Source organism: Lutzomyia longipalpis, chromosome 3 (genome assembly GCF_024334085.1).
Source record: "Lutzomyia longipalpis isolate SR_M1_2022 chromosome 3, ASM2433408v1".
NCBI lineage: Eukaryota > Metazoa > Arthropoda > Insecta > Diptera > Psychodidae > Lutzomyia > Lutzomyia longipalpis.
In genome coordinates, this window is record NC_074709.1 from 3,144,678 (window position 1) to 3,157,417 (window position 12,740).

A 12,740-nucleotide genomic window follows, 5' to 3' on the forward strand; every position below is an offset into this window, starting at 1 on the left:
AGCTTTCCTTTTGCCTTTTTTTTCTCCGCTCCAGCGTTGTCCTCCCCCTTGGTACTCGAGGGGAGTTTTCTAATGATTTCCACACGCACCGCGCTCCATAGGAAAATTGGCATTTTCCGCCATGGGAATTGTTAACCCAGTGTATTCTCAGAAGAAAATACCCAACCCAAATGGTGACCGAGCACAATATTAAATTCACTTTCTTATGCCCTTACTCCGAGGGGGAGTTTATGAATTTTAAATGAAAATGTCCTTCCTTCTCAATGGGGAAATCAGTAAGAAAAAAATTCATGGGATGTCAAAATTTTGCGGTTTCTTTTGTGCTTCAAAAATCATTAACAATCTTACAGGATCAATATATTCTACTCACTCAAGTATGACGCCCAACTCATTTATTTTTCTTTTTGATTATTTTAATGCCTGATGAAGGGAAGAACGTCGCTTCGATGTGGATTGAAATTTAATCTTATTATAATACTTCATATCCACATGAAATTAGATTTTGAATTTTCTCTTCCCAAAGAACTACAGGTGTAATTTGGAAAAGAAATGTTTTATGAAATTCTAAATTCCGTTTTATTAGCATTGTATGTATTGTATATATTTGTCTCAAAAATTTCAAAAATTTATCTAAAATCATTTGTCTTGTCATTTAATTTTCTTTCCCCAAGTTCCAACTGTAGCAGTTTTCGAAGGAAATTAATGATGGAGTACTGTGTGAGAAGGACTTTTGCCATTTGTGAGATCAATACGATAAGTCCACTAATGACTGAGAATTGTGTGACAGACAACTTGCGCGGGGACTTCTCGAGTTGCTGCCATGGTGTGAACAAAGGAAAATTGCTGGTGACAAGAAAATTGGAAAAGGCGCAAGGGTATGAGTGGGGTAGGTGTTAAATTACACGTCCCACATACTAGCCCATACGGACCATGCGAAGAGGCGTGAAATCCCCCTGTGAGTACCCACCTTTTGTTCCAATTTGTATTCCCGCCAGATTTTCTGCTGCAACTCGCAAGACAAAAGGTATATAAACTCCGAGTGGGTGATAAAAGTTTAGGGGGCGGGTAGCCCTTTTCAGGTGACTCCCCGCTCTTGAAAATGTCGACACTCAGGGAGATGTTCTATTGTTCAATAAAACTGCTGAGGCGGAAACTCAACTGATAATGCACTCGGTAACTTGAGTGGAATGAAATGGAACTTTGTCAGGGAAAAGATTAGATGTCACGGATATGCATTACCAATTTTTCATTCTTCCCCATATAAGAGTCTTCTCATCAATTTATCACACAAAAATAAGGACATAGTGGAAGTCAGATGAACTATGTACCTATGTAGAACATTTCAGTAGTAAGTAATTCAGCATCAAAACTGATGGAAAATGTATTGCAATATTTTTTGAGAAACTTTTCATAATTTCAGAAAATTTACTCTGCTTCTGTGCAATAAACTCCATGAGTTTTTCAATTCATTTCATTGAGCTTTTCTACAAAACATTCAATGGCAAAAGTTAGTGCGTTATATATTTTTTTGTATTACTGCAATGAATGTAAATTAAAAGTCACATGGCAACTGAAAGAATAAAAAAAAACATTAATTAAAATTGAAATTGTAGAATTAAATTTAAATTTTTTAATTATAATTTTAAAAAAAGTGTCGTAGTTCTCGTATATTTATAAAATAAAGAGAAAAAAATAATAGAAAAATACAGGAAAAGTTTAGCTTTTCTTTGAGCAATATACCAAGTAAAAAAAATTAACTGCTCGTATATTCTTTGTGTCGCTTTAAAGCCTTTCAAATAAAATCAAATGTGAACTGCCTCTTTATAGTAAATCAAATCCATCAATACCTTCTAGTCACTCAATATCAATATCTCAGCGCTATGGGGGTGTTGTAAATTACATTTGATATCGTGTTTATGTATACCTCGGCATTATTTGCTTTTTTATCGAAATGAAAGTCAACTGAGCTCCCCCTTTTTACGGCATTTTCCTGCATTTATTGAAGGGTGCTCTACTCTTCCATCTTCGACAATCTCTAATGGAATTCAAGCTTTTTTTAACCCTTTTTTTGTGCGATGAACAGAAATGGAGCATCGCCTGAGAAAAGAATCCAGCGATTTCTTTAGCATTCTTCCCCATTAAATACCATTTTCCTCATACATTTTCATACATCTTCGCATCTTTCACCCTCCCACACCCCTCCTCGAGAACCATCTCCTTTTGGAGAGTGGATCAATCTTCGATGTGCCAACACACCCTGAATCCCATTAACACCATCAAAATGGTCGCAATGGGGTGGATTTAACTCTCTCTCACAGCTAAAGAGAAACTGAAGGACCACCCATTTCTCCACACCCTTTCAAAAACATTATAAATCAAATCTCTTCTCACGACATTGCATAAAAGTTCTTTTGATGGGAATTCTACGGAAATTTTTCTTCTTAATGACTTTCGAAAAATGTGGATTAAAGATTAAATTAGAATGCCATCGCACATGAATTATTCTTTTGCAAAACGGAGGGAGACTTGCGGGAAACTTTAATGCTTTTTATGTTTTATAATCCTCATAAATTGGAGGTTTCGTTAGACATTTCCATGTCTTTAGGTAAATAATTGATTTTTATTGCTTTTTGCGGTATAAAAACAAGAAATACGACATGTCCTATTAAAAATGATCGATGAAGAGCAAAAGACATTGTCGAGTAGAAAGATGAAGATAAGTGTGTAGCATAGCAAAGTCATGTAAAACATTGATTAGACATCTCTTGGAGAAAATTGAAATTTGTCCTTATTTTGCTTCGTGCAAATTTCCCCATAAACTGTTGAGATGGGGATGTAAAAAGGTTAGGAATAGGTTTGTCCACAAATTCCGAGGAAGTGAAGAGCGACAAGAAAAATGATGAAAAGTTATTAAAATGTCACGAGAAGTTGTGATGAATTGTCCGCAATGTCTTCAAAAGCATCAAAACCAATTCGTCATTTTTGGTTGAATGTGAGAAATTCCTGTGTGAAAAGTTTTTCCTACACATAAATAATGTTGCTACAGATGCTGTCCCATCGATGCTTTTCCTCGTAAACTCACGCCCAAATGGTCCAGGCTACAAATCACCTTGCACACCCGAATGATTTACATTTGGCACCAATTATAGCTAGTTGTTGTGTAAATTATGTGAATAGTTTCCACTTTGCATGCAATTCGTCGGCATGGTTTCACAGCTCGGTAAAATATTGCACTGTTAGCAAATTTAATTTTATGGTCATTTTAGGGTTGTTCCACCAGCAAACTTTCTCCTCTGCATTTGGGTATATGTATTCGAAATTCATGAAGATGCTAACGATTTCTATTTTAACATATTCTCCTCAATAGATGAGGCTGCGTTAGATTTCAATATTGAGTTATCCAGATGTATTGGAAATATATGTATGTAGGTACTATGTAGGTTTACATATGTAATGCACATGAAAAGCTCCCGTGGAGTAAGCTGACTGCAGTGAAATTGGCCTTTACTGCATCTTCATCTTATGTGCAATTAAGATGGAAGATTGGTATGTAAATTGTTATTTGAATAATATAATATCTATGTATTGCAGTTCTCATAAATAATACCTACAATCATCATACTTACAATAATTTAATAATGCTTCAATTCTCTTTAAAACTCCTTGTGTTGAATTACCAAAGTAAATATTTTCTTAAAGAAACTTTATTTAAGGTAAATTTTCAAAGATTTTCTCCTGCAAAATCTACAAGAAAATTTCACAACATGCAAAAAACTTTTTCTACCCGAACAATGGTATCGTCTTACATTCTTTAGGCAAAAAAAAGACCCTCTTTGTCCTTGACAAAATATTGTGAATTCTTCCTCATCCCTTCTCTCAACTTTCCACGAATACTTTAAAATATTCCAAAAGTTTCATTTTTACAATTTTTTTAAGATTAAAAAAAAAGTACCTATCTTTGGTAACTAAAAGAAATCTTAACTTTCTTTTGCATATACTACAATTTGCAAATCAAGAAGAATCCAGTAGTGAAAAAAAAGTTAAAAAGTAGCTATTTATTTCTTACCTCATAAGTTAAAATTGTCAAGAATTTAACTTGTATGGATGTTTACAATGCGGTTTAGAATCCGATTATATTTGTTCAATTGGCACCCACTCAAGTTTACTTGGTGTACAGATCATCAAAGGGGTAATTGTTGCTTTGTGTAAGCATTTGTAAAGCCATATTGAAAGTGTTGAGAGTGAACTGTTATAAAGCTCTGTGAAAGCGAAAGTTCACTGCAATTTACAATTTGTGAAAGAAAATACGAAAAATAGTTTAATAAAGAAATTCTCAATTAAGCTTACCAGAGCTGAAAAAGCTTTAAAATGAGAAAAATTTTATGGTTAGAAAATAGAAAGCATTCTTCTTAAGAAATTGATATTGAGAAGTAAAGCAATACGCTTGCATTTTTTTTAGAATCGAGTTTAAGAATTTTGTCCTCTTCAAGTACAATACTCCCGAATCATTGAGAGATAAACTAAATACGGGATTTAGAGAAAATTCAATGAATGAAAATTTATTGACAATGAGAAATAATACTCTCACATAAGATGCACTGACTCTCCCGATATGTGGGGACGAAGAGAGAAAAATGGTGTGGTCTGAAAAATCTCGTGCAATCCCCCGGGGGCCTGGATGAAAAATCCCATGTGGAGAGATTTATGAAATACACCGTATGGAACAACAATATTATCCCCATATGAATAATACATTGGCTCCCACATGTTGTAAGAAAATATATAAATGAATTCCCATTGTGAGAAATCATTAGCCTTGCTAGAAGGAGCTTTTCCGGATGATGAAATGCCAATAAAGCATTCCATATGGATCACTTTCTACGAAAAATCAAACTTTTCCATACAAACAACAAAATAGCTTTGAGGAAAAATAAAGCTTTGGAAAAATTGAATGCTTTTGTGTTTGTTATTGTGCTTTGTTGAAATTCTCATGTTCAATAAAATTTTCCACCAGCTCCCGTGGAGGGTAAACTATTATATTCAGCCGAAAGCTCAAGAACCCCTTTTAACTTTTTTTTTCTCAATAAATTCTTCGATTTTGACAATGCTCCATGGAGAGTTCAAAGAGTTGTAGTAAAGCATCTTTGGAAAAGTACTCTACACCGGCTCCACCCCTCTGTGTTAGAATAAGAATTGTGGTGACCTACCACAAACGCTATGTAGTACTCTCTTTGTATATACATATATTCAACCTCATAGACCCACCACGTGACATTGTTGTCATTCAAAACGATCATACATTTTAATTAATGCGCAACAGACGGTACACGAGGTTGTACTTTTCATCGCAGCATTGTCCACCACAAAAGCAAACAGTGCAAGCTGCACGACCACCGGAAGTTTCTGCATAAATGCATGAAACTTTTGATTTCAGGAGCAACACACACACTTTATAAGAGAGAGCCTGTGGTAGTCATTTGCATGAAATAAGTTAACAATTGATGAATTTAGTACCGCATTGACTGGCAGATGTTAAGGTGCCAAAGCATACATTTTGATAAGTTTATCAAAAGAAAAACTTTATTAATCGTGAGATGAAAGTTTTCTCATGTTTTCACAGCGAATTTTCATCTCGTATTCGGGATATTTACAAAGGGGGAAGACATACACTGAACTCAAAATTTCTTTGCTATGATTTCCTAACAACTATGCAAATATTTGTCATGCACTTTCTCGTAAGAGGGATAAATATATTAATATTTATCATAGAAATTTGTCAAAGGAAATTAAAAATTTTGTAGTTAAATTAGAAAACTTTCACTGCACAATATTCAATCAATTGAAATTGTCATGAGCAATTTTGTGAAAATATTTTTCTCTATAGCTGAATGTCACTCCAATATCTGTTATGTTCATCTAACGATGAAAAAATTGTAAAAAAAAACTATCCAGAACCTGGCAATGCAATTATGAGCCCTTCCGCTAAAAGCTTTTTTTATATATTCTCTCCGTAAAAGCTGGAGGGGGAAATGTTGTTTTTTAAAAATTGAATATGATTTTAGAATCAATTTTATAATTAAAAAAAACTTCTTAAACCATTTTCAGCAACAGCAATTTCAAAAAAAAAATTGTAAAAATATTTTCCTACAAAGCTCTTGATGAAAACCCGCCCTATAGAGAGGAGCTTTACATATGTTTTCGTGATTTATTTTATGCATATTTGTATTTATGTTGCCCCAATATACACAGCACAGCTATGCAAAGGAATGAAAAAACCCGTAAAATAATTTCTGTATTTTCTTAATTAGATTTCATAATTCATGGAAGCTTCTGAAATTCCAAAATCCTCATAAATTCTCATTGCACGTCGGTTCAAACACCCACCCTTGTGCAAATTGTAAAACAAATCTATTCGCAAGAGCAATCCGACAATTTGTTCCAATTCTGAACACCTCTCGCCCACTCTCTGCTTCAAGCATTGTGTTGTAGTACAATTAGAGACCGAAGTCGATGGACTTTTCGTCGACGACGACTTGATGCAAAGTTTGCATCGACTTCGACGACTAAGTCGAGTTAGTCAGTCGAGCATAAGTCGACGACGACTCAACGACTTAGTCGACTTATAGAGGAAAATTACACAAAATTTTTTATACAGAGCATAAAGTTTATAATTAAATATTTTAGCTGTGTTTCTTTCAGACACAGCTTTTGTGTACCGAGCAAAATCGAAAGTCGTCAGATCGGGCTCAAACTTGGGATGAGCACGAATTAGGGTCCCCACATTCCAAAAAACGTATGCGCCAAAAAAAAATTTTCCGGCCGTCCGTCCGTCCGTCCGTCCGGCCGGCCGGAACCTAACGCTAAATTGCAAGAGAACGGTGATAGATAGAGACTTGCGGTAAACGGCAAAGTTTAAATATCGACCGGAAGACATCCGATTATGAGGTCAAATCCACCCCCCCACCCCCCCGTCCGCCATTTTGAATAACCTCAAAATTTTGTTTTCGCTATATCTCAGCCGCTATTATAGCTAGAGGGCTGAAATTTTGATATGTTGTAGGGGCCATCAGTTTCATTTTAAACATTATTTTTGTGTTCTAAAGTAGTCAATATATACTTCTTTGAGTGTATCAAGAGGTCTATTGAGCTCATTTCACGGCAAGAATTTTCTTATTTTGCGAAAAATTCAATACTTTTGAGGCAGTATTAAGAATTTTAAATTAATTTAAATGTTTAATTTGTTTTTTTTTATCACATTTGTTTTTGGAATGTTCAGGAGCTTTTTTTGGATTCTATTTTTTTTTACCCTAGAGAATGGCATAATGAAGCTCTGAAAGCTCTAGAAATAAGTTTTTCTTAAATTTGCACAAAACTCCGAAGAGAGTTACAATGAAGCTCATAAGGAAGCTTTTAATAAAAAATATATTTCTGAAAGAATGAGTATGATCATAATATTTATTTAATATGCTTTTAGCCAAATTAAGGAGTACCAAATTTTGTATGGGAAGAGTTATTCGATGAAACAATCAAATTTCGCATAATTAAAAAAAAAAAGAATAAAAATAATAAGATATTCTGGATTTTGTCGGCAGACAAAATCCTGGTTATAATAAGATATTCTGGATTTTGTCGGCAGACAAAATCCAGGTTATATTAAGATAATCTGGATTTTGTCGGCAGACAAAATCCTGGTTATATTAAGATATTCTGGATTTTGTCGGCAGACAAAATCCAGGTTATATTAAGATATTCTGGATTTTGTCGGCAGACAAAATCCTGGTTATAATAAGATAGTCTGGATTTTGTCGGTAGACAAAATCCTGGTTATAATAAGATAGTCTGGATTTTGTCGGTAGACAAAATCCTGGTTATAATAAGATATTCTGGATTTTGTCGGCAGACAAAATCCAGGTTATATTAAGATATTCTGGATTTTATCCAGGTTATATTAAGATATTCTGGTTTTTGTCGGCAGACCAAATCCTGGTTATATTAAGATATTCTGGATTTTGTCGGCAGACAAAATCCTGGTTATAATAAGATATTCTGGATTTTGTCGGCAGACAAAATCCTGGTTATAATAAGATAGTCTGGATTTTGTCGGTAGACAAAATCCTGGTTATAATAAGATATTCTGGATTTTGTCGGCAGACAAAATCCTGGTTATAATAAGATATTCTGGATTTTGTCGGCAGACAAAATCCTGGTTATAATAAGATATTCTGGATTTTGTCGGCAGACAAAATCCTGGTTATAATAAGATATTCTGGATTTTGTCGGCAGAACAAATCCTGGTTATATTAAGATATTCTGGATTTTGTCGGCAGACAAAATCCTGGTTATAATAAGATATTCTGGATTTTGTCGGCAGACAAAATCCTGGTTATAATAAGATATTCTGGATTTTGTCGGCAGACAAAATCCTGGTTATAATAAGATATTCTGGATTTTGTCGGCAGACAAAATCCTGGTTATAATAAGATATTCTGGATTTTGTCGGCAGACCAAATCCTGGTTATATTAAGATATTCTGGATTTTGTCGGCAGACAAAATCCTGGTTATAATAAGATATTCTGGATTTTGTCGGCAGACAAAATCCTGGTTATAATAAAATATTCTGGATTTTGTCGGCAGACAAAATCCTGGTTATAATAAAATATTCTGGATTTTGTCGGCAGACAAAATCCTGGTTATTTAGGTACAAAAAAAGATTTTTGAGTTTGAATTGAGTTTTTTATGACAGATTTACTTTTAGTGAATTTCACCTTGAATTTCTTAAGATTGCAGAAATCAGTCTAATTGTATTGCGAAACATTTACTTTAAAAAGATGAACTTGTGTTAATTATAAAGAATCGGAGTTGTACTAAAAATAATTAAAATAATATTGAATTTTGATTGCTGTATTTCTAACTACGACTAGTCGACAAAATTGTTCAACGACGACGACTCAAGAAAATCCATCGACTAGTCACTAGTCGCGACTTCAACTCGACTAACTTCGGTCTCTAAGTACAATACCATTGATATAGGTAATGGAACTAAATCTCAATCACGGATAGATTCTTCGATAAATTGAAATTTATAGCATAATACAAAAGCTCCATGCTGGGTGAATTTTAAAGGGGGGGCGATGTAATTACCATGCTGTATTATATATTTTTTGCAGGAACTTCTTTGTCATTCTAATGTGGCAAGGGGGCACAAAAAAAGTTAATAAATGTCCCGTGGTTAATTTTGTGTCTACAATTGAACACATAATTTCACGTTGGTTCCCCCAGGAGGTGGGTGTGAGAAAAAATTCCGCAAAAAAAAAGGTTGGTGACTGTTAAAATTAAATGGTAATTTTATGGTTTAAGCAGAAAGGTTCGAGTTTGGCGCACAGAAAAAAAAAAGGATTGTAGAGCCGTGTCATCCCTGAAACGCACAGTATGTGTTCAATATGATGAACGATTGCGGCAAAATATTTTAGGGAGTTGGTCGGGCTCAAAACAAAATGCCCAAATTGTGGGGAAAATTTAGAGATAGCAATTTGTTGTTGGAATGGGGTGTGGTGTTTCGTGGAAAGCAACCCTCATACCCTTATATGGCAGCTTCCTCCGGGGATGCCTCGTAATTCACCCTGAGCGATAAGCCTTTGACACTCATGGCACCAGGAGGACTTCCACCGACAATGACACGACCCACATTTCCCCCACATTAACTCCATCACCTCATTTTCAGCAACTTGTTCTCTTACACTGCAATTACGCTCAATGGCAAGAGGCATGACTTTCAGTAAATATGTATATAAACTAGTAATATGTAATAGAAGAAGCGTCTTTTATTTTTGATCTCATTGAGATTGAATGGGAGTGTTCAGAGGTCAATCAGAATTTTTTAAACCATTTGTCTGAACTTAATCTGGCCTAGAAATTATTATAAATTCAATTATGTTTGAGAAGTTTTGAAATTTCCATACAAATAATACATTTACAAACATTCTGAAGAGATACATTCATCATTTTCCTCCAAGAAAATGAAAAGAACATAATAAAATAATTTTTCAGAGTTGAGAAAATTTCAAAAGTGTGTAAATTTCCTGAGAAAAGTCTCAATGTGGAAGTAAAAGGATGTTTCCACAAAATGTTCCATTCTATTTGGCATACCTTTTGTCGATTTATAGATTCAGCCACACTACACTGCACCCTATTACACCACCCCTCGGGGTGAGATACAACATTTCACATTTTATATTCGCCTAAAAGCGATGAGATGTGCAGAGAAAAGCATTTATATGGAAAGAATGTACATACATATGAGTTTTCCGCTGGTATAAAATGCACATGGATGACATTTACATTCAATTGCGTCGAAATATTGTATAATATTTTTCTTGGAGGTGCATTTCCATCTTTCGCGTATTCCACGAATCTACTTTTGCCACATAATAACAATACTTTTCCATATATCATTCAACTTTTGCACGTTTTATTATGTGATTTTCCATGCTCTAAAATTCCTGCGGAAATGCTCTCATCAGCTTTTCTTTTGCGATACAATTTAACATGTTGCCTTGACATGAAGAATTTATGTAATTTTCAAGCTGCATAATTCATATTAAGAAGAATATTTTGGACTCTTCTATCTGAATCTAAAATTTTCCACCAATTTTTCCATAGCTATGATAGTTTTCTTTTGGTACCTTTTCCATTATAAGATTCCTGAGAAAATTCAAGTAACATGTTATTTAATTTTCATAAAAAAAAATGTCTAGCACTGCATAAAATTTTCATCAAGATACTTTGAATGTCTCTCTGCCAAGATCTTGCTAAAAGAGGCTTATCAAAGGGAATGGAAAAACTTAACTGTGGCGCAAAAAGCTTTTTCTTGGCATATTGAATAAATTTCTTAGATGATCTCTTTCACGAGTTTCCCTCTGCCTTAATAAAATTTCGCTTCCTTCTCTTAGCATTAAGATGAACTTTTTTTTTCGCCCCAACTTGAGGGTGGATTCACCTTATCATAGAAACAGATTAAAAGAATGAGGGGATTCGCAGGTAGATTCACAGCAAAAATCGAGCTCCCCCAAAAAGGGCGCGCGGGGAAAAGAATGTGAATTATTAATTTGTAGACAAGTTGAGGGATTTAATATTGAAAAGTTTCACGTCGTCCCTTGTTTTCCTAAATGATGATTAAAAAGCCGAAATGGGTGGAAAGTGGAAAAGTATTTTCATGGAAAATTTAATTAATTCGATAGATTGTTGCTAAGCAAATCATTAATAAGTCTCCACCCTTTTGTTTCCTATATCTTTGCCACATTTTGGGGATTTTCTTTTGCACGAGAAATGGGATCCCCAGCCCTTTTGGAAAACCCTTCCCCAATTTCAGATGGATCCATGCGGAGGGGGTGGTTTTTTGGTTTGGAGAGTAGCGAGGGTAAAACGAAAAGTCACGCTGAGCCATAAATAGGACCTGGGGGAATGTTTAACAAAAATTTCACTTCTTTTTATTAACTTCTTTATGACATTCGGTAGTATTAAACTTTTCCTTCACCACCCCCCGCCCTTTCAGACCCATTTTCCTTTTCTTCCAGAACCCATATCACCATTTTTCACCCACACGCACACACCTTTTGAATGTTCTATTGAGATTCACTCTAACGGCCTTCAAACAAGATGAGGCAATTGTCCTGCATTACCGCATTTTTATTCAAAAGATCAGAAAATCTTACAGAGACTACTTACTAGATAGATAGATTAATTAAGCAACTAAATCATTCCATGTTTGCCAATTACCTAATTTTACATAATAAAAAAGAAATATTCAGAAATTCTCTTCTACTTAAAAAAAAATATAAACATCACCACCCTGTTCTATTTATATACCTACATTACATTGTGCTCTATAAAATTGAGATTCATGGCGACGTACCCATACTCTGTTTCATTTAATTTAAACTTGTATATCTGCTACAACCCCGAGAGCTACAAATTTTGCTTATTTACTGCAATTGCAATTTGTTGGATAATTAAATTGGACTCGATTAAAAATGGATTAAATTAATTGCACTTCCACAACAATTTGTCACAATTCATCCCCCAAAGCAGATCTATCGATTGAAAATGGTGTGAGGGGTAAATAATTAAAACGATATAGGTATACAAAAGGTTTTTCCAGACAGTCACACCTGGGTGCTGTCTGGATCGCTTTTTGACACGTTTCTTGGTGTAATTTTGCAGAAATTGAGTTCATCGCGCCTCTTTTTGTTCCCTACTGTACAATTTTTTGTCAGCACCGAGGAATTGGTGGAGTCCCGAGGGGATCATTGGGAGGACATAAAATTTGCTTAATTGAGTGTCGGAAGATTCCATTGGTGGGGGTTAAAAGGGTAACATCTGGCTGAGGAGTACGATATTGTCGCATTTTTTTGGGGTTTCCATAGGGTGGCGACCGTTCAACCCAGCACTGAGAGAAAAGTTTTTCGTGATTATTTAAAATTTAAAATCAATCTCTATCTTTTACTGAAAACGATATTTTAATGATTTTTAAGGAATTTCCTTTTAATTATATTTCTGATTGAGATAATTTGAAAACTATAAAAGTAAAAACCTTCTTAAGTACAAAACTTTCCTTTCACTGTTTCTCTGTGGGAAATTGCATAAACTCTATTGGAGTTTGGGGACAAAGCATGAAAATCATTTTCCATCCCTTGGCAAAAAGAAAATTTCCGTATTTTCAAAATGACTTGCATAATTTTCT

At 34.5% G+C, this 12,740-nt stretch overlaps 4 protein-coding genes across 8 annotated transcripts in view; all 4 read left to right on the top strand.

Annotated features, from left to right (window-relative positions):
- The window catches only part of LOC129794093 (GPI mannosyltransferase 3), a 1,193,052-nt gene that overhangs the window by 975,464 nt on the left and 204,848 nt on the right, over window positions 1-12,740 (top strand). The gene's annotated exons all lie outside the window — the stretch shown is intronic.
- The window catches only part of LOC129794120 (cytoplasmic tRNA 2-thiolation protein 1), a 1,132,104-nt gene that overhangs the window by 914,516 nt on the left and 204,848 nt on the right, over window positions 1-12,740 (top strand). The gene's annotated exons all lie outside the window — the stretch shown is intronic.
- The window catches only part of LOC129794129 (plasma membrane ascorbate-dependent reductase CYBRD1), a 1,128,201-nt gene that overhangs the window by 910,613 nt on the left and 204,848 nt on the right, over window positions 1-12,740 (top strand). The gene's annotated exons all lie outside the window — the stretch shown is intronic.
- LOC129794176 (cuticle protein 8-like) overlaps window positions 1-12,740 on the top strand; it is a 500,748-nt gene that overhangs the window by 283,160 nt on the left and 204,848 nt on the right. The gene's annotated exons all lie outside the window — the stretch shown is intronic.